Source organism: Nerophis ophidion, linkage group LG07 (assembly GCF_033978795.1).
Source record: "Nerophis ophidion isolate RoL-2023_Sa linkage group LG07, RoL_Noph_v1.0, whole genome shotgun sequence".
Classification (NCBI taxonomy): domain Eukaryota; kingdom Metazoa; phylum Chordata; class Actinopteri; order Syngnathiformes; family Syngnathidae; genus Nerophis; species Nerophis ophidion.
The window spans coordinates 47,706,959-47,726,667 of NC_084617.1; the positions used below are offsets into that span (position 1 = coordinate 47,706,959).

Below are 19,709 nucleotides of genomic sequence, written 5' to 3' on the forward strand. Positions count from 1 at the left end.
GGCGCTAACCAGCACCCATCAGGAGCAAAGGTGAAGAGTCTTGCTCAAGGACGTGACTAGGATGGTAGAAGGTGGGGATTGAACCAGAAACCCTCAGGTTGCTGACACAGCCACTCTCCCAACTGCGCCACGCCGTCCAAAAGGAGCATCCATTATTTACTGTAGGGGGTTATTACACACTTAGCAGATAATGCATTGCTTCAAGCATACAAAACACGCTGCCTCCTCTGTGCAAGCAAGACCATTGTTGTGTTTCGTCGTTTTTTTTTTTGTTTTTTTTTTGGAACATGTTAGTTCCCGTCTACACTGACAGATGAAAAAGAATATGTCTCCCTGAGGTTGGGAGGCCCTGACAAAAGGAGAAAGTGACTGGCGTGGTGAAGGATGTCTTCATGTGTCAGTTATATTTTGAGGCATGTCAGTGATTCAAGTAGATACTCTTTTCTTATTTACCACAATTTGACAGATTATGAAACTTATCAACACTTTACAGTAGACATAGAAAGTGACCATGTTCCTATTTAATATCAGGTAAATAGGTGAGCCCATACATTGTTTTATACCGTGTGTAAAATTCAGTTTTCAGCCGAGTCATACCAAAGATTATAAAAATGGGACCCATTACCTCCCTGCTTGGCACTCAGCATCAAGGGTTGGAATTGGGGGTTGTATCACCAAAAATGATTCCCGGGCGTGGTTACCGCTGCTGCTCACTGCTCCCCTCACCTCCCAGGGGGTGAACAAGGGGATGGGTCAAATGCAGAGGACACATTTCACCACACCTAGTGTGTGTGTAACTATCAGTGGTACTTTAACGTTAACTTTAACTTAACTTTTAGCCAAAGAACAACCCAAACCATGTTGGTAGGGCTGGGCAATACTGGGGATTTTAGGTATTTATACGATACCACGTAAATACAGAGCGAATGTCACCTACACTGAAACCAATACTTTAATTGATAATTAGAGAAGTCTTAATCGCCATGTGATAACATATGACAATATATACACATACAGTACAGGCCAAAAGTTTGGAAAAATATTGTCATTCAATGCGTTTTCTTAATTTTCATGACTATTGTGGATCCTTGTAGATTGTCACTGGAGGCATCAAAACTATGAATCAAATAAATGAGTTTATTTCGGTCATCTAATCAACCATTTTGTGTGAACAATTTAACAGCACAGATTATACATATTAACAATCATCATACACACACACACAAAAAGAAAAAGAAAGACCGAAAAAGGAATAGGCTGAAGCCTATCACATAAATTCACTGAATATTAGATTGCCTGGAACATCAAACGCTGTCTTGCAGGCAGGTCTTGGTTGACCAAAGGCTAGGGATGGACTACCCCGACAGAAAACCCCAGGTCACCCTTGAGCAAGGTGTAGCACCTGGTAGCCTCCCTCCTCAGGGTTACAAAGTGTTTACCGTTGCCTTGTGGTTAAGGTCTTGGTTGACCAAAGGCTAAGGGAGTAAACCCCAAAGACAAATCACGGCTTCTGGGTGAGGCTGGACATCCTGGCAGTTCCAATCATGTGTACTGTCGCAAGGTCTGTGGTGGACCATGCCAGTCAGAGTATAGCGACATACTTTACACAAGAGCAGAGATAGACAAACCTATCATCTGGTCAGTCGCTGCAACGAGTCGTGGAATCAGTCTGTCTTGGCCTGGCCTTGCCCCTGAGAAACTTTGATTCGCCAAGTTTGTGCTGTTAGTCCCTCAAAAGCAGGCAGTATTTGAAACCTCTTGCAAGCAGTTTTCAGTTTTCAGTTCAGTTTTCATCAACGTTCGAAAAAATCCATAGGATGAAATTAATGGTTACTATATTTTATAATTTTCCATTATTTCACCTTTCAAGGCTTTCTTAAACCTATACAAAGAACTACATGTCTTCAACTCGTCACTGAGCTTGTTCCATCATTTAACTCCTGAAACTAATATACATTTGTATTTTACATTCATTCTTACTTTACATACCGTATTTCCTTGAATTGCCGCCGGGTATATAGTATGCACCTGCCGTGAATTACTGCCGGGTCTGACTTGCTTCGTAAAATAATTAGCACATGCTTAGTATTACCGCCGGCCCCTGTCATCATTTGCAAAATGGAGGAGGCTCATTTCAATACCGGTAATGTGAAATCGCATAAAGGGAAGAAGATTAAGAGCTATTCAGTAGGATTTAAGGTCCAAGCTATTGAATATGCTAAAAAGAACAATAAGCAGCTATGTTTTATTAATATATCGTAGCTGCGTGTGTCAAATATGAGTCATTAAATGACTCCCGCCTCCTGGTGGTAGAAGGCGCCAGTGATCCTTCTTGCGACTACTCGGCTGCAGAAGAAGTGACAACGAGTGACATGATATGTGCTGGGAACGGATTTGACGTGGGGGGTGCATGACGGACCTTTTAGGATGTAACACCACTACTCCTATGCTGGCAATGTAAACAACCGGGCTGAAATAAAGCATGTTCCAGTCCTAAATACCCAGTGTATTATTTATACAATACCACTTCATGGTGGCAGCGGTGGGTTAAAGAGATCACCCACGGACCAGAACGGGAGGGGGAGTTTTCCGAGGGTAATTCTGTCGTCGCCCGCACGTGAGGAGCCGAGCTAACTGATAGCAGCGGTCTGATAGCAGTTTTCTAAACTGGACTTTCAATCAAAGCAGGAGGTAATAAAAGAAGATCTCCATCGAGACAGACAGACTTTTAAAACTGAAGAAAGATAAGGAAGACTTCTATAAACAAGTTATCAATGCTTTTGTAGGATCTGGCATGGACTTAATTTATAAGTAAAGGTAAAATCATAATAACGTTTTTTTTTATTAGATGTGCTTTTCATGATGGTATCCTTACATCACACTCAAATTGTTATCGCATGTCTTTGGTAAGTGCCGCAGTGAGAAGAGGTTTTGAAATAATTAGCGCATGCTTACCTTTACTGCATGCCTTAGGTAAGCGCTGGAGTGAGAAGAGGTTTTAAATTAATTAGCGCCATGGCGGCAATTCAAGGAAATACGGTATTTCAAAAATCAATATCCCCGTAAATTATAGTTTTCTCCTCTTAATTTAAATTACCTAAGAGTACAAGTTGGAATGCTTTTGTTCTTTACTCGGAGCACAAGTTCCCATTGTTTTTAAATACACAATGAACACACGTGCAGTTAAGAACTGAACAAAAAAAGGTGGAATAACTGAAAAATAGTTTTATATTTTAGTTCCTTCAAAATAGCCATCCTTTGCTCTGATTACTGCTTTGCACACTCTTGGCATTCTCTCAATGAGCTTCAAGAGGTAGTCACCTGAAATGGTTTTCACTTCACAGGTGTGCATTATCAGGGTTGATTAGTGGAATGTCTTGCTTCATCAATGGGGTTGGGACCATCAGTTGTGTTGTGAATGAGAAGGTGTGTTCAAACGTTTGGCCTTTCATACCGGTACCAAAATGTACTTCAAAACTTTTCGATACTTTTCTAAAAAAAAAAAGGGGGCCACAAAAAGGGGCATTATTGGCTCTTATTTTAACAAAAAATCTTAGGGTACATTAAACATATGTTTCTTATTCCAATCAAAGAACAATTTTGTCCTGAAATAAAGTAGTGAACATACAAGACAACTTGTCTCTTAGTAATATGTAAGCATTCAAAGGGTCCTGTGTCATTTTCCATTCTATTATTCTGTCAACATTATAAAGGGCAAGCTGTAAAAATAGATTATTAATCTACTTGTACATTTACTGTTAATATATGCTTACTTTCTCTTTCAACATGTTCTATCTACACTTCTGTTGAAATGTAATAATCACTTATTCTTCTGTTGTTTGACACTTTACATTAGTTTTGGGTGATACCACAAATTTGGGTATCAATCCGATACCAAGTAGTTAAAGCATCATACCTTGGTTATATTCAAAGTCCTCATGTGTCCAGGGACATATTTCCTCAGTTTATAAACATAATATACATTTTTAAAAAAGCAAAACAAGATTTTGTGACGCTAAAAAAATATAAATATAATCATAGTAGTATTGACTAGATACGCTATTGTACTTGGTATCATTACAATGCATGCCAAGTGTAGATCCACCAATGGCATTTGTTTACATTCAGGCATGCTAGCTTTTGTTAGCGGTGACGCCGGGGAGCTGTTGTATCCTCCTACGGTGTGTAGCGAAGCATGTTTAGCTATTCCTCGTCCTGCAGGGATGATACTTGTAAGAAACTTACTTTATTTGTCGCCATGGAGGCGAGAATTAGTGATTTAGAAGTAGCTAAAACACTGCCGACTGTTGATGGATGTTCGCTGCTGTCTAGCTAGTCATGTCTGAGGGTGTTTCCGTGTTATATCTTTACTTTTATTGTCAGTTTTTAGGCCAAAATGCATCCATTCTCCCTTTTCTGTCCACACACTGTGTCTAATTGTAAGTACTCTGTGATTGTGCACTACCGAACATGCTCCTCTGTAAAACCAGCAATGTCAAGACATGATGCATAAAAAAAAAATATAAAAGAAAAACTGTGAACCCATCCATCCATCCTTTTTCTACCACTTGTCCCTTTCGGTGTAGTGGGGGGTGCTGCAGCTTATCTCAGCTGCATTTGGGCGGTTAGCGGGGTACACCTCGGACAAGTCGCCACCTCATCGCAAGGTCAACACAGATAGACAGAACTGGTACTTTTCAAACAGAGTTTAGTCCCGTTTTTGATTCATTAGTACCATTATACTATACTCGTACCGGTATACCTTACAATCCTCTGTGGAGCACTTTGGCGAGGAAGCGTGTTAAGATGTGCCATACTTACAGTGGGGCAAAAAAGTATTTAGTCAGCCACCGATTGTGCAAGTTCTCCCACTTAAAATGATGACAGAGGTCTGTAATTCTCATCATAGGTACACTTCAACTGTGAGAGACAGAATGTGGAAAAAAATCCAGGAATTCACATTGTAGGAATTTTAAATAATTTATTTGTAAATTATGGTGGAAAATAAGTATTTGGTCAACCATTCAAAGCGCTCACTAATGGAAGGAGGTTTTGGCTCGAAATCTCATGATACATGGCCCCATTCTATACCAAAATGGATACATGGATGATACAGCAGAGGATTGGGAGATCGTCAGATGAAACCAAAATAGAACTTTTTGGTATAAATTCAACTTGTCGTGTTTGGAGGAAGAAGAATACTGAGTTGCATCCCAAGAACACCATACCTACCGTGAAGCATGGGGGTGGAAACATCATGCTTTGGGGCTGTTTTTCTGCTAAGGGGACAGGACGATTGATCCGTGTTAAGGAAAGAATGAATGGGGCCATGTATCGTGAGATTTTGAGCCAAAACCTCCTTCCATCAGTGAGAGCTTTGAATGGTTGTCCAAATACTTATTTTCCACCATAATTTACAAATCAATTCTTTAAAATTCCTACAATGTGAATTCCTGGATTGTTTTTTCACATTCTGTCTCTCACAGTTGAAGTGTACCTAAGGTGAAAATTACAGCCCTATGTTATCATTTTAAGTGGGAGAACTTGCAACATCGGTGGCTGACTAAATACTTTTTTGCCCCACTGTATATAGACTCTCAATCGTCAGCCAAGTTGCTTCAACGAGGGCACATAGATTACGTTACGCTCACATAAATACGAGTTTGCTTTTACGTTACTTCAGCGAAAACAAAAAACAGAAAAGCTCAGCATCATTGAGTGAGTGTATTTGACCTGGACCCTCATGATGCTTGTAGATGTACAGAAGGTTTGAAGTGAGGTGTCAGCCGAGAAGGCGCTGCTGCTATGACTGAGATCAGCTGCTTGCATGCAGGCAGAAAGACAGGCAGGCGCCCTTGAGGTGCACTGAGCAGGCAGGCTCTGGCGCTCCACTTGTCTGAATTCACTTCCCTTCATCTTTTGGAGATGGGCTGACTTTGGCTGTCGATAGCTGAGGGACCGCCTGCCAACCCTGAACTGTTCTGTACTGTCAGCTAAACATCAGAGAAATGTGTTGGAGAAGAAAAGTCCGGGCAAAACACTTTTGTTCAGGCTGATTTCCTGAAGGAAAAAAAAATTGAGGGCAGTCAATGACTAACAGTGTGAAGGATTGAAGTCAAATATTCTAAGATGAGTCAGGTTTAACATTTGAGGTTCTAGGAAACGCTGCAATTAGGGATCAATTAGACAACGTTTGTACACCAAAACGTATTTTTATTCCGTCAGTGGTTCGTAAAACGAAGAATTTGTACTATCTCGGTTCCACAGTACAGTACTACTAACCATTAGGGCTTTTACCACAATTTATCATTAATATCTAGAGCATGGGTGTCAAACTAATCTACTCCCAAGTGGGCCGGACTGGTAAAATCATGGCACTATAACCTAATAATAAAGTCAACTTCACATTGTTTTGTTTGCTTAAAAATAGAAAATGCACATTCTGAAAATGTACGAATCATAATGTTCTTGTTTTTTTTTTTTACACTTACATTTTGCGGTTAATAGTATTTTATCTGTATTTGTTGTTATTTATACTTTATAAATAATATCACATAATTTATGTGATAATGTTCATCAGTCAACTCATTGGTGTTAATTTCCAATCTATCAAGATAAAAAAAATAATATCAAAATCAAATTACAGGATGTTATTTATGTAGTTTGATCATTTTCCTAGACTGACATCATGTGTTTTTCGTTTTTTTGTACATATGTAGCATCATCTACAAAGATACAAATAATTGATATTGCGACATCCAGTTTGGGGCGGGGTTAAGGGGGGGAAGAGTATATTTATAGCTAGAATTCACTGAAATTCAAGTATTTCTTATAGCCATCCATTTCCTATCGCTTATTCCCTTTGGGGTCGCGGGGGGCGCTGGTGCCTATCTCAGCTACGACCGGGCGGAAGGCGGCGTACACCCTGGACAAGTCGCCACTTCATCGCAGGGCCAACACAGATAGACAGACAACATTCACACTCACATTCACACACTAGGGACCATTTTAGTGTTGCCAATCAACCTATCCCCTGGTGCATGTCTTTGGAGGTGGGAGGAAGCCGGAGTACCTGGAGGGAACCCACGCATTCATGGGGAGAACATGCAAACTCCACACAGAAAGATCCCGAGCCCGGGATTTAACACTGACTACTCAGGACCTTCGTATTGTGAGGCAGACGCACTAACCCTTCTGCCACCATGAAGCCCATATATATATATACATATATATATATATATATATATATATATATATATATATATATATATATATATATATATATATATATATATATATATATATATATTAGTACAATACACAGTAATGAAAACATTTTTTTCTACTAACTATACTGTACTTGCTGCTTACTTAAACAAAATAACACTTACCTTTCACTATTTGAGTAGCCTTTGTTCTGCCATTTGAGTACTGGCGTGCAATCTCTGAATCCAGGAACAAATCCTTCAAGGATTTGTTGAAAACATCCGCAAATGAGAACAGGATGTTTCTTGCAGCTATCAGCATAGCCATCTTTGTCTCTGCATATGTTACACTCTCGGATCTCCATTTAGGAAGGTGGCCTATAATACTGCGTTTGTGATGACTCTTCTTCGGCATTGTAATGCCGGTGTGGTTTTCCCGTGGATGCGTCGAAGCAGAACACAGCATAGGTAAGATAAAGGGTATTTAATAACAAAAGTCTATGAACAAAAATACTGGTGTAAAGAGAAAAAGTAAACAAAAGACGCTAGCGTGAAAGCTAGGATAAAACAAGGAAAACTAGAACTTGGTACGAGGACACAAAAGAGTAAACAAAACATTTAGCATGAAAGCTAGACAATAAAGTGGCTTGGCGTGAGAGCTAGCGAGAAAATACATACGAATGATGAGAGTCGTCACTGATGCGCGTGGGCAAATTAGGATCCGAGAATGAGTAAACAGAAAAGGTGAGCTTAAATAGGAGGGTGAAAATTAGTAGCAGGTGTGCGGGGCGAGACTAACAGGTGGACTGATGTATAACCATAGTGATGGACAAAAACAGGAAATAAACGGGTCAGACAGAGAATGAAAAAAACAAACACGTGAAGATCTGAGCAGCAGATCGCAACAGTATTCCCCCCCAACAAAAGACAGATACCAGATGTCTTAAAAAACAAACAAAAACTTGAACCCCCTCCCCAAAACCAGAAAGTTCACAAACGAAGGGAGGGCGGAGGGAGGCCACGGTGGAGGGTCGCCAGATCGCATGTCCCCGAATCCACCGAGGACACATCATGTGGCGGCGGCGGGTGGAACGCTGCTGCCGAAAAAGTTTTGGCGGGCGACCTCGAAAAGGCCACATTAGTGGCCGCCTCGCAGGATGAGGTGCCCGGCGAGGCGGACGACCCGGGCACGGCCACATCCGTGGCCGACATGGAGGAGGGAGTGTCTGGCGAGGAGGATGACCTCGCAGAGGCCACGCCCGTGATCGACGTGGTGGACGACGCCTCAGCACCGAAATCCCAGCAGGCTTGGAAGCAGCAGACGAGGGTGCGGGGACTGCAGCCAAAGCAGGCCCGAGTGCAGCTGGCGAGGATGATGCGGGTGCTGCAGCCGCAGGAGTCGTCGGAGGCGGCCTGGGAGCCGCAGGAGTCGTCGGAGGCGGCCTGGGAGCCGCAGGAGTCGTCGGAGGCGGCCTGGGAGCCGCAGGAGTCGTCGGAGGCGGCCTGGGAGCCGCAGGAGTCGTCGGAGGCGGCCTGGGAGCCGCAGGAGTCGTCGGAGGCGGCCTGGGAGCCGCAGGAGTCGTGACTGGTGTGAGCTCCAGCCTCATCGTCGGCGCCGGTGTGGGCTCCAGCTTCTTCGTCGGCAGTGCATGGCGGCGTGGAGCTGGTACCGGCGCTTGTCGCGGAGCTGGCACTGGAGTGGGCTCCAGCCCTGTCGACACAGGTGAAGGTTCCAGCCCCGTCGTCGACGGTTTGGGCTCTAGCCCCATTGTCGACGTTGGTGCTGGAGTGGGCTCCAGCTCTGGAGCTGGTGCTGGAGTGGGCTCCAGCTCTGGAGCTGGTGCTGGAGTGGGCTCCAGCTCTGGAGCTGGTGCTGGAGTCGGCTCCAGCTCTGGAGCTGTTGCTGGAGTGAGATCCAGGTTAAAGTCTGTAATTGGTATGAGAACCAGTTCTGGGTCGGAGGCTGGTGTGAGAACCAGGTGGGAGTCGAATTCTGGCGTGAAAACCAGGTTAGTGTCATGTGCTGGTGTGAGAACCAGACTGGGAGCAGGTGTCGGCTTCAGCCGAGGAGCAGGTGTCGGCTTCAGCCGAGGAGCAGGTGTCGGCTTCAGCCGAGGAGCAGGTGTCGGCTTCAGCCGAGGAGCAGGTGTCGGCTTCAGCCGAGGAGCAGGAGTCGGCTTCAGCCGAGGAGCAGGAGTCGGCTTCAGCCGAGGAGCAGGCACAGGGATCTGCCGAGGAGAACTAGGGGACTGGCTGTGAGCAGGACTAGGACTATGATGAGTGATAAGACAAACACTAGGACTCGGGCAAGGACTTGAGAGAGGACCAGGACTTACAATCACACTAGTGCTTTGAGAAGGGCTTGGGCAACGACCAGGACTTACAGTCATACCAGGGCTTGGGCAAGAACTAGGACAAACGGTCAAACTAGGGCTTGGGCAAGGACTGGGACTAACAATCAAACTGGTGCTCGGGCAAGGACTAGGACAAAGACTAGGACTTACAGTAACACTGGGGCTCGGACAAGAACTTGGGTAAGGACTAGGGTTCGGACTAAGACCACGAGGGGAATCTGTACTAATATTACAAAGGCAAGAAACAAGACTCGGGACCGGACTCGAAACAGGACTCGGACTACGGATCAGTCTACGAGTGGAACTAGGACTACGACGACTACGAGAAAGACTAGGACTACAACTAGAATCAGAACGGAAACTCGGACCAGGACTTGGACTACGACTCAGTCTACAAGTCGGTCTACGAGTAGGACTAGAGCATGGGCTACGAAGAAGGCTGGGACTCGAACTCTGAGAGAGACTGTGACTAAAACTAGAACTAGGGCACGGACGGAACACAGGTGAAGGCGGTCTAAGAGGGCGTGACTTGACCGGGGAGAACACCGGTGGAGGTCTAGGAGGACGTAGTGGTATAACAGGGGTAAACACCGGTGGTGGTCTACTTGGCCCTTGAGACTTGGCCGGGGGAAACACAGGTGGAGGAGGTCTACTAGGAGGAGCTAAGCGTCTAGCGGGCCGAAAAACAGGTAAAGGTGGCCTACATGGAGGTTTTTGTTTAGCAGTTTTAAGAAGAGGTAGTGTCTGCCCTACCTCCGCAACACAGCTATAGGCCGTAGCCCCCCCCTCCAGACGGGAATCCCAGACCCGTTCCCTGTGGTCAGGGACTGACCATAAGGGAGGGTGGTGGGAGGTTTGGAGGCGGGCAGACCCCTCCCCTCTATATTGTCCAGAGTGTCCCTTTGAAAAGGGAGAAAAAACCTTGGACTTGGGCAGAGAATGAGGTTTAAACGGTGGGTTAGAAGAAAAACTAGGTGACTGAGGTTGACTAGAATAATAAGAAAAAATATCCTGATACTTTTGTATCTTATTATTAATGTTATTGTCATTTGAAAATGGCTGAGAAAACGAATCTTCCCCAAAAAATTCCTTGTTGATGACGTCATCATCGGAAGACGGGTTTGCGTTACCGGGGGGCGTCGACGAAATGACGTCATCTGCGCGGGACACAAGTTGGGAATTTGCCCAGTCGGTAAAACTGTTAGCAAAGTGTGTTATTGGGTCCCCAAACAATGGTGTAGGGGTTTTGTGTGCTGACTGTAGGTTGCTGTGTTCGTGAGGAGGGAGACATGGAGTGGGCAAGTCACTGTCGCCCGACGAAGCCATACTTCGCGGCTTCCGCCTACGCGGACGAGCGCGAGCGCTGCGGGAGGGAAACTCACCGCTCCCGGAAGCATCGATCGGAACCAGTTTTCCCTCCAGGTCCCACATCATGCTTTCGTCTGGATTGCATCGGAGAGTTTCAGCCTCCATCGCTCGGAATACCCTCCATGTGCCTTCGTCGAAGGTCTCCTCGTGGTTGCCAGACGCGGAAAAACCTTTTAATGCTCGGATCCTACTGTGATGACTCTTCTTCGGCATTGTAATGCCGGTGTGGTTTTCCCGTGGATGCGTCGAAGCAGAACACAGCATAGGTAAGATAAAGGGTATTTAATAACAAAAGTCTATGAACAAAAATACTGGTGTAAAGAGAAAAAGTAAACAAAAGACGCTAGCGTGAAAGCTAGGATAAAACAAGGAAAACTAGAACTTGGTACGAGGACACAAAAGAGTAAACAAAACATTTAGCATGAAAGCTAGACAATAAAGTGGCTTGGCGTGAGAGCTAGCGAGAAAATACATACGAATGATGAGAGTCGTCACTGATGCGCGTGGGCAAATTAGGATCCGAGAATGAGTAAACAGAAAAGGTGAGCTTAAATAGGAGGGTGAAAATTAGTAGCAGGTGTGCGGGGCGAGACTAACAGGTGGACTGATGTATAACCATAGTGATGGACAAAAACAGGAAATAAACGGGTCAGACAGAGAATGAAAAAAACAAACACGTGAAGATCTGAGCAGCAGATCGCAACAGCGTTGTCCCCGACTTGTGCTTCTCTGACCGTTCATGAGTGACTAGATCCATTCGGCCACCGTGTTATGGGTTATAGCTAAACCTATGGCTAACGGAGACATATATAATAGTCTTTTCAGGTGAGAGAGGACATTAAAGGCAGTCGTCCGGCTGGAAGTCAGGAGAAATTCGGGAGAATGGTTGTCCTGGGAGATTTTCGGGAGAGGCACCGAAATTTCGGGAGTGTACCGGAAAATTCGTGAGGGTTGGCAAGTATGATCGCCAAAGACATGCTGCCATTTAATACTGTTGTAAAACTAGCATTTTTAAAAAGTGCTTTCAGTGTTCCTCACTCGGACTTTGCTAAACCTAATTTAGTTTTGCATATGAGCTGTTAATACACATGTTTAAACTTTAATATTTATATTGTAACTCTGCACTTTTCCTTATGAATGTCCTGACTTGATGCCAATTAAATCATGTACAACTCAACCTCTGCATACATGTTCAATATTTAAGTGCGACTTTTTGTCATTACTTTTTTTAACTATTGTATTTATTGTTATGGTTGTGTACAGTACAGGCCCAAAGTTTGTACACTCCTTCTCATTCAATGTTTTTTCTTTATTTCATGACTATTTACATTGCACACTCTTGGCATTCTCTTGATGAGCTTTAAGAGGTAGTCACCTGAAATGGTTTTCACTTTACAGGTGTGCTTGAAGCTCATCGAGAGAATGCCAAGATTGTGCAAAGCAGTAATCAGAGCAAAGGGTGGCCATTTTGAAGAAACTAGAATATAAAACATGTTTTCAGTTATTCCACCTTTTTTTGTTCAGTGCATAACCCCACATGTGTTCATTCATAGTTTTGACAATCTACAGTGTAAATAGTCATGAAAATAAAGAAAACACATTGAATGAGAAGGTGTGTCAAACTTTTAGCCTCTACTGTATATTTGAGGGCTCCCTCCATCTCCCCCTTAAGATATGTTTTTGCTTTTGGTTGTAATGTTTATTTAAGCACCAAATGTTCCTAACCGACAAAGTACATTTTATTGTTATTATTTATTTGTTTTATTTAACTTGGAGATTAAAAAAAAATAATTCCAATTGCAATGTTAAAATACACAAGAAATACAAGTTTGGAAAAATATACATGCATTAGTATTGTGTATTATCATTTGGTCTTGTAAAAATGATGGCAATAATATTGTTTATCTACAATAATTTGTAATATATTGACAAGCAAATGTGTTATCGGCCCAGGTCTACTGATATCACTTATCGTTGCATCCCTAGTGTGGACTGACAATGATGTTTCTCAAAAACTATTGTTGCAGCTGGTACCCAGAATGCTGTTGTCATGTGGATGAACTGCAGATAGTCTAAGTCACATGTGTCCAACTCAAGGCCCGGGGGCCAGATCTGGCCTGCGGCTTCATTTAAATCGGCCCGCGCAATCCCTAAAATAAAACATTTTATCATTTACGAAATGTAATTTTTTCATTGTGACGGACAGAAATACATGTATTGCATGCTATTGAGTATATTTTAAACTTTATTATCGAATAATGCAACAAATATAATACTGTCTTTAATTTCAAACTTTTTAAAATTAAAACCAAATAAATATCTGTTTGAGTTATATTAAAGCAGGTTGTTCATTAAATTGTACACTGTAAAAATGACAATAGATTTTACAGTAAAACAAAAAAAGAAACTGGCAGCTCAGTTAGACTTAGACCTAAACAAACGTTATTGATCCACAAGGGAAATTGTTCCACAAAGTAGCTCAGTTGCAAAGGATGGAAAGGATAAGGATGGAATGATAATTCACACAAGAGCACAAAATCAGGGCGAAAACCAAAGTTATAAATTACACAAAAAATGTACCATAGTAGCAATATAACATATATGTAATATTTACATATTATATATACAGTATATAATATATATCCATCCATCCATCCATTTTCTACCACTTATTCCCTTTTGTGGTCGCGGGGGGTGCTGGCGCCTATCTCAGCTACAATCAGGCGGAAGGCGGGGTACACCCTGGACAAGTCGCCACCTCATCGCAGGACATTATATATACTGATATATTATATTATTACATTATATTATATTTGTATGTAAAATATACAATGCATAATATTGTATAGTTGCCAGGATTTTACAGAAAAAAAAAACTATAGTACCGTTTTTCCATTTACAGTAATATGCTGGAAAAAAAACATTGTAATTTTTATGGTGAAGTTGTGGCGATTTAGCTGCCAGTTTTTTGCTTTTTTTAACTAAAAAATCGATATTTTTTTTTTACAGTTTGTGTAATACAAATATAATATTCAAATGCAAAGCAATTAATTGTATAATATCATGACACCTCATGATGTTATACAATTAATAATACGCTTACAAGCGGCCCTCTTAGGGCAGCCATAACTGCGATGTGGCCCTCACTGTAACCGTGTTCCAAACCCCTGGTCATAGGCCCCTTCTACACTAATTTTATAAGATTTACCCTGGTTAAAGTTATCCAGAGTAAATCCCACCCAACCTTATCCTTGTCCTTGTCCACACACACACAATGGCCGTTTAAGATCAATGAGTCCATACAAAGCTAAGAGCCGGAGTTTTAAGAAATAGACGGCGTACTTACCCGTGTAAAAAATTATCCAAGGAGGGGAACTTTAAATGATGATTTAGTGTGGCCGAAACGGAGCATATGCTAAATAATTATTACTTAATTGAGTTATCCGGCTTAATGTGGACAGGGTCTTAGTCGATGTCCCTCTGACACACAAGGACACCACACAGTGGAGTTGAAATGGTTTTGTTTTTGGACTCAAGTCATCAGCGGATAAAGTGAGCCCCATGACATATGTTGTCAGCCAGCGCCATAGTTACAGGGAAATGTAATATCTTAATGCCTGAGCCCCAGGTGTGGTGGGAGCGATGGAGGAAGTGGTGCTCGTAGTCCAGTGGAGTCTGGGAGTTCAAGCGGATTAAAGACAGGCCCTCAAACCATTAGGGAACGGTTACACATTTCGTTCCTAAAAAAGGTTTATATTTGGGTACAAACATACAGTCGTGGTCAAAAGTTTACATACACTTGTAATGAACATAATGTCATGGCTGTCTTGAGTCTCCAATAATTTCTACAACTCTTATTTTTTTGTATTAGAGTGATTGGAGCACATTGGTCACAAAAAACATTCATGAAGTTTGGTTCTTTTATGAATTTATTATGGGTCTACTGAAAATGAGACCAAATCTGCTGGGTCAAAAGTATGCATACAGCAATGCTCATATTTGGTTGTCCCTGGGCAAGTTTCACTGCAATTAGCTGCTTTTAATAGCCATCCACAAGCTTCTGGCAAGCTTCTGCTTTAATTTTTGACCACTCCTCTTGACCAATTTGGTGCAGTTCAGCAAAATGTGTTGGTTTTCTGACATGTACTTGTTTCTTCAGCATTGTCCACACATTTAAGTCAGGGCTTTTCTTATCCAAACATATTGCTGGGTATTGTGGCCAAACAGCTCAATTTGTGTTTCATCTAAACCCCAGAACTTTCCTCCAGAAGGTCTTTTCTTTGTTCATGTGATGTCTGATGAAACAAAAATTTAGCTGCATGTTTGGCCACAATACCCAGTAATATATTTGGAGGAGAAAAGGTAAGGCCTTCAATCCCAGGAACACCAACCCTACTGTCAAGCATGACGCCGGTGGTGCTCTAGGCCTGTTTGGCTGCCAATGGAACTGGTGCTTTACAGAGAGTAGATGGGATGATAAAAAGGGAAGATTACCTCCAACTGCTCCCCTCACCTCTCAGGGGGTGATCGAGGGTGATAGGTCAAATGCAGAGAATAATTCCGTCACACCTAGTGTGTGTCTGACAATCACTGGCACTTGAAGTTTAACTTTAACTTAAATTCTTCAGGACAATCTAAAATCATCAGCACGGAGGTTGGGTCTTGGGCATAGTTGGGTGTTCCCAACAGGACAATGACCCCGAACACACTTCAAAAGTGGTAAAGGAATGGCTAAATCAGGCTAGAATTAAGATTATAGAATGACCTTCCCAAAGTCTTGACTTAAACGTGTGGACAATGCAGAAAAAAGAAGTCCATGTCAGAAAACCAACAAATTTAGCTGAACTACACCAATTTTGTTAAGAGGAGTGGTCAAAAATTTAACCAGAAACGTTCCAGAAGCTGGTGGATGGCTACTAAAAGCATTTTATTGCAGTGAAACTTGCCAAGGGACATGTAAGCAAATATTAACATTGCTGTATGTATGCTTTTGACCCAGCACATTTGGTCACATGTTCAGTAGACCCATAATAAATTCATAGAAGAACCACACTTCATAAATGTTTTTTGTGACCAACAAGTATGTACTCCAATCACTCTATCACAAAAAATAAGAGTTGTAGAAATTATTGGAAACTCAAGACAGCCAAAGTGTATGTAAACTTTTGACCATGACTGTACGTACTGCAAGTTCATTGTTGGCGTTCTTGAGTACATCTCAACCACAACCACCACATTTGTGTTTGCGCGTCGAATGCGTCTCCGCGGAAAGTGCACATTTGATTACACAACTAATGTGTCCGCTGTTGTGTAAACGTACCCTGAGTCGTTTCCTCCTGGAGAATAATAAGCAGTTGTAACCCCGAGACACTCCCAGGCCATGTGTCCCCAGCTCATAAAGGGATGGGAAAATGTCAGCGGCTGTCTTATCGGGTTCTAAGGACATCATGTAAGACAATACATGTGAGAAGTGCAGGAGGAAGAAAGGGGGAAACGTGCAGTGTTGTGTGTGTGTGTGTGTGTGGGGGGGGGGGGGGGGGGTGTAATGTCAGCCACTATTGTTGAAGTCTTTGTGGTACACACACAAACTCACTGCTCTTCGACCTCTTTCATTACTCCGGGATGTGATGTAACTCTACAAGTGCTTCAACACAGACCAGATCCACACACAGGTGGTGTGTGTGTTGTGGTCACAGGTGTGGTGAAAACTTCTGACCAACGATGACGAGTGGTGTGTCTCAGGTTATGTTGCAAAGGTGTAGAAACTTGTGTAAGAGCTTTGGAAAGCCGGCCAAACTATTGGCAAGCAGTTGGAGGCGTTTGTGTCAGTGAGGGATAGGAGGACTCTGGACAATGCTGCCCACCCACTCCAGCAGACAATTGAGGAACAGCTGAGTTCTACTCCAACAGGCTCCTTCAGCTTTGTTCCCACAGTAGAGATGCGCGGTTTGCGGTCTCATCCGCGTAGTCCGGCAGGTGACATGACGAAAAAATAGATTTTAATTAGATTCGGCCGGGTGGCGGTTGAATCATCCGGAATATTTGATATACATGGTTCTGGGATCGGTATCCTTTGCCATTCAAAGAGCAATTTAAGACCCATGTCACAAAGCGAAGAAGTCAATAGGAGACCTAATATTCTCTAGAATGACTACCGGCAGTCACCCAGATAATAAGTATTAGGCCGTGCTATGAAGTCATTGACTTTGTCGCCCACTACAGCATGTACAATCTGCTTGTCAGTCCAGCATCATGTTGTGTGTGGCTTCCGTGGTAACACGCACACAACTGCAAGGCATACTGGGTGACACAGAGTACACTAATGGTTGAGATATAAACAGTTTTAACACTCTTAGTAATATCCACCACGCTTTGAAGCCACCCCAAACAAGATTGACAAACACATTTCGGGAGGACATCCTCCCAGTAACACAACCTAAACGCAACACAACAAATACCCAGAATCCTTTGTATCCATGACAATTCTGACTATTTTATACACCACGCTAGCAGCAAACCCCGCCACCTCCCACCCCACCCAATGCGTCGGTAAGGTGGGCGGTGTCGGGGGCGCGGGGGTGGAAAATATATTCAGGAAGTGTAACGATACAAAGGATTCTGGGTATTTGTTGTGTTGCGTTCATGTTGTGTTACTGTGAGGATGTTCTCCCGAAATGTGTTTGTCAATCTTGTTTGGTGTGGCTTCACAGCGTGGCACATATTTGTAAGTGTTAAAGTTATTTATATCACAACCATCAGTTTACTCTGTGTCACCCAGTATGCCTTTCAATCTTGTAAGTGTGATTGCAGAAGCTGCACACAACATGATGCCAGACTAACAGTCGGTGTGTACATGTTGTTGAAGGCGTCAAAGGCAATGGCTTCACAGCACGCCCATATCCTTGTCATCAGGATGAACGCCAATTGGATAATCGCGCTAACTTTAGCGGCTCCAATTGTCTTCGTTACTCTGTGAAACGGGTTTAGACAGCTCTGTGAGTGGTAAAGGTGGCCAACCTCTGATGTATTTCAGCGGGCGGGTGGCGGACGGATGCGTTTCTGATAAAATGTTGGTTCGGGTGGACGGCGGGTGAATGACGACTTTGGTGACGCGGTTGCGGATGATATAATTGCCTATCCGCGAATCGCTATCCCACAGTGTTCGATTCGGGAACTCGTTCATTCCGCCCTCCATCCAGCTGTATAATATTTTCTTTTTTTTTTCACATGTACAATATACGTACACATGTATCGGCACTAGGGTTGTACGATACAGCGATACTAGTATAGTATCACAGTACTAATGAAAAACTGTACTATACTCTGTTTGAAAAGTACCCGTTCGCCATTTATCAATCTTTTTACAGGCATGACGGCGCGTCCTCGTCACGTCATGACATTGCTGGTTTTACGAGCAGAGGAGCATGTTCTGCAGCGCACAATCACTGAGTACTTACAAGCAGACACTGTGTGTAGACAGAAAAGGGAGAACGGACGCATTTTGCTCTAAGAACTAAAGATAAAGGTGAAGTTATAACACTGAAAGGAAGAGGTGCTTTAAGACATGGCTAATAAGTGAGTTTCTTACAAGTGTCATCCCTGCAGGACGAGGAATAGCGAAACATGCTTCACTACACACCGTAGGAGGACACAATAGCTCACCAGCGTCACAATGTAAACAAATGCCAAATGCCATCTACACCTGACATCCACTGTAATGATACCAAGTACAAGAGTGTATCTAGTCAATACTACCATGATTAAAATCAATATTTTTTAATGTTACAAAATCTTTTTTTTACTCATATTATATTCAAAAACTCAGGAAATATGTCCAGCTTCAAAAGGTAGTCACCTGAAATGGTTTTCACTTCACAGGCGGGCTTGAATCTCATGCAGAGAATGCCAAGGGTGTGCAAAGCAGTAATCAGAGCAAATGGTGGCTATTTTGAAGAAACTAGAATATAAAAAATGTTTTCTGTTCTTTCACCTTTTTTTTGTTAAGTACATAACTCCACATGTGTTCATTCATAGTTTTGATGCCTTCAGTGACAATCTACAATGTAAATAGTCATGAAAATAAAGAAAACACATTAAATGAGAAGGTGTCTCCAAACTTTTGGCCTGCCCTGTATGTGTGTATGATATTGTATTATTTGTTTGTTGTATTTATTGTATTGTGTATATAAATGTGTCCTGTCATTGACTGGTAACCGCCTTGTCACGTTGGATAGAAGTGTTGGAAAAATGAATTATACCATTTCTGTATCGTATTTTTTCTAATATTGTGTTTTGTTTTTCCTTTTAGGCGTGGCCTTGCACCTCAGGAGTGGACCCCGCCCAAAAAAAAGGAGCCTTTTTTCATATCAACTTCATTTTTGGGAGCTGGAGTGTCCGTGTATTTTTTTGGTTTTACCTGACTTTTTAAATGCCCCTGTGTGTGTCTTTTGACAACGAAAATAAAAAAAACTCTTAAACCAGCAGGGATGTTTGCTGCTAGTTATTTCCTTGTTTGCTAAAGCAATGTTTTTCAATCCAGGCACAATTGTTTCATTGAAAAAATCCAAGGGCAGAACATAGAACAAAATGAAACTCAGCGGTCGATATTGACAGCAAAAAGTTGTTCTCGCAATTATTGAATATGAATTCATACCATACCCGTCACTATAGCTCTTGTCTCAAAGTCAGTGTACTGTCACGACCTGTCACATCACGCCGTGACTTATTTGGAGTTTTTTGCTGTTTTCCTGTGTGCAGTGTCTTAGTTCTTGTCTTGCACCCC

General features: G+C 42.7%; 1 long non-coding RNA gene across 2 annotated transcripts in view; it reads left to right on the plus strand.

Moving 5' to 3' along the window:
* LOC133556397 (uncharacterized) overlaps positions 1 to 19,403 on the plus strand; it is a 121,936-nt gene extending 102,533 nt beyond the window's left edge. For both annotated transcript variants that reach the window (XR_009807512.1, XR_009807511.1), the window contains exon 4: positions 19,236 to 19,403. This is a non-coding gene — a long non-coding RNA (uncharacterized LOC133556397). The remainder of the gene's footprint in view (positions 1 to 19,235) is intronic.
* Positions 19,404 to 19,709: the final 306 nt, after the last annotated feature.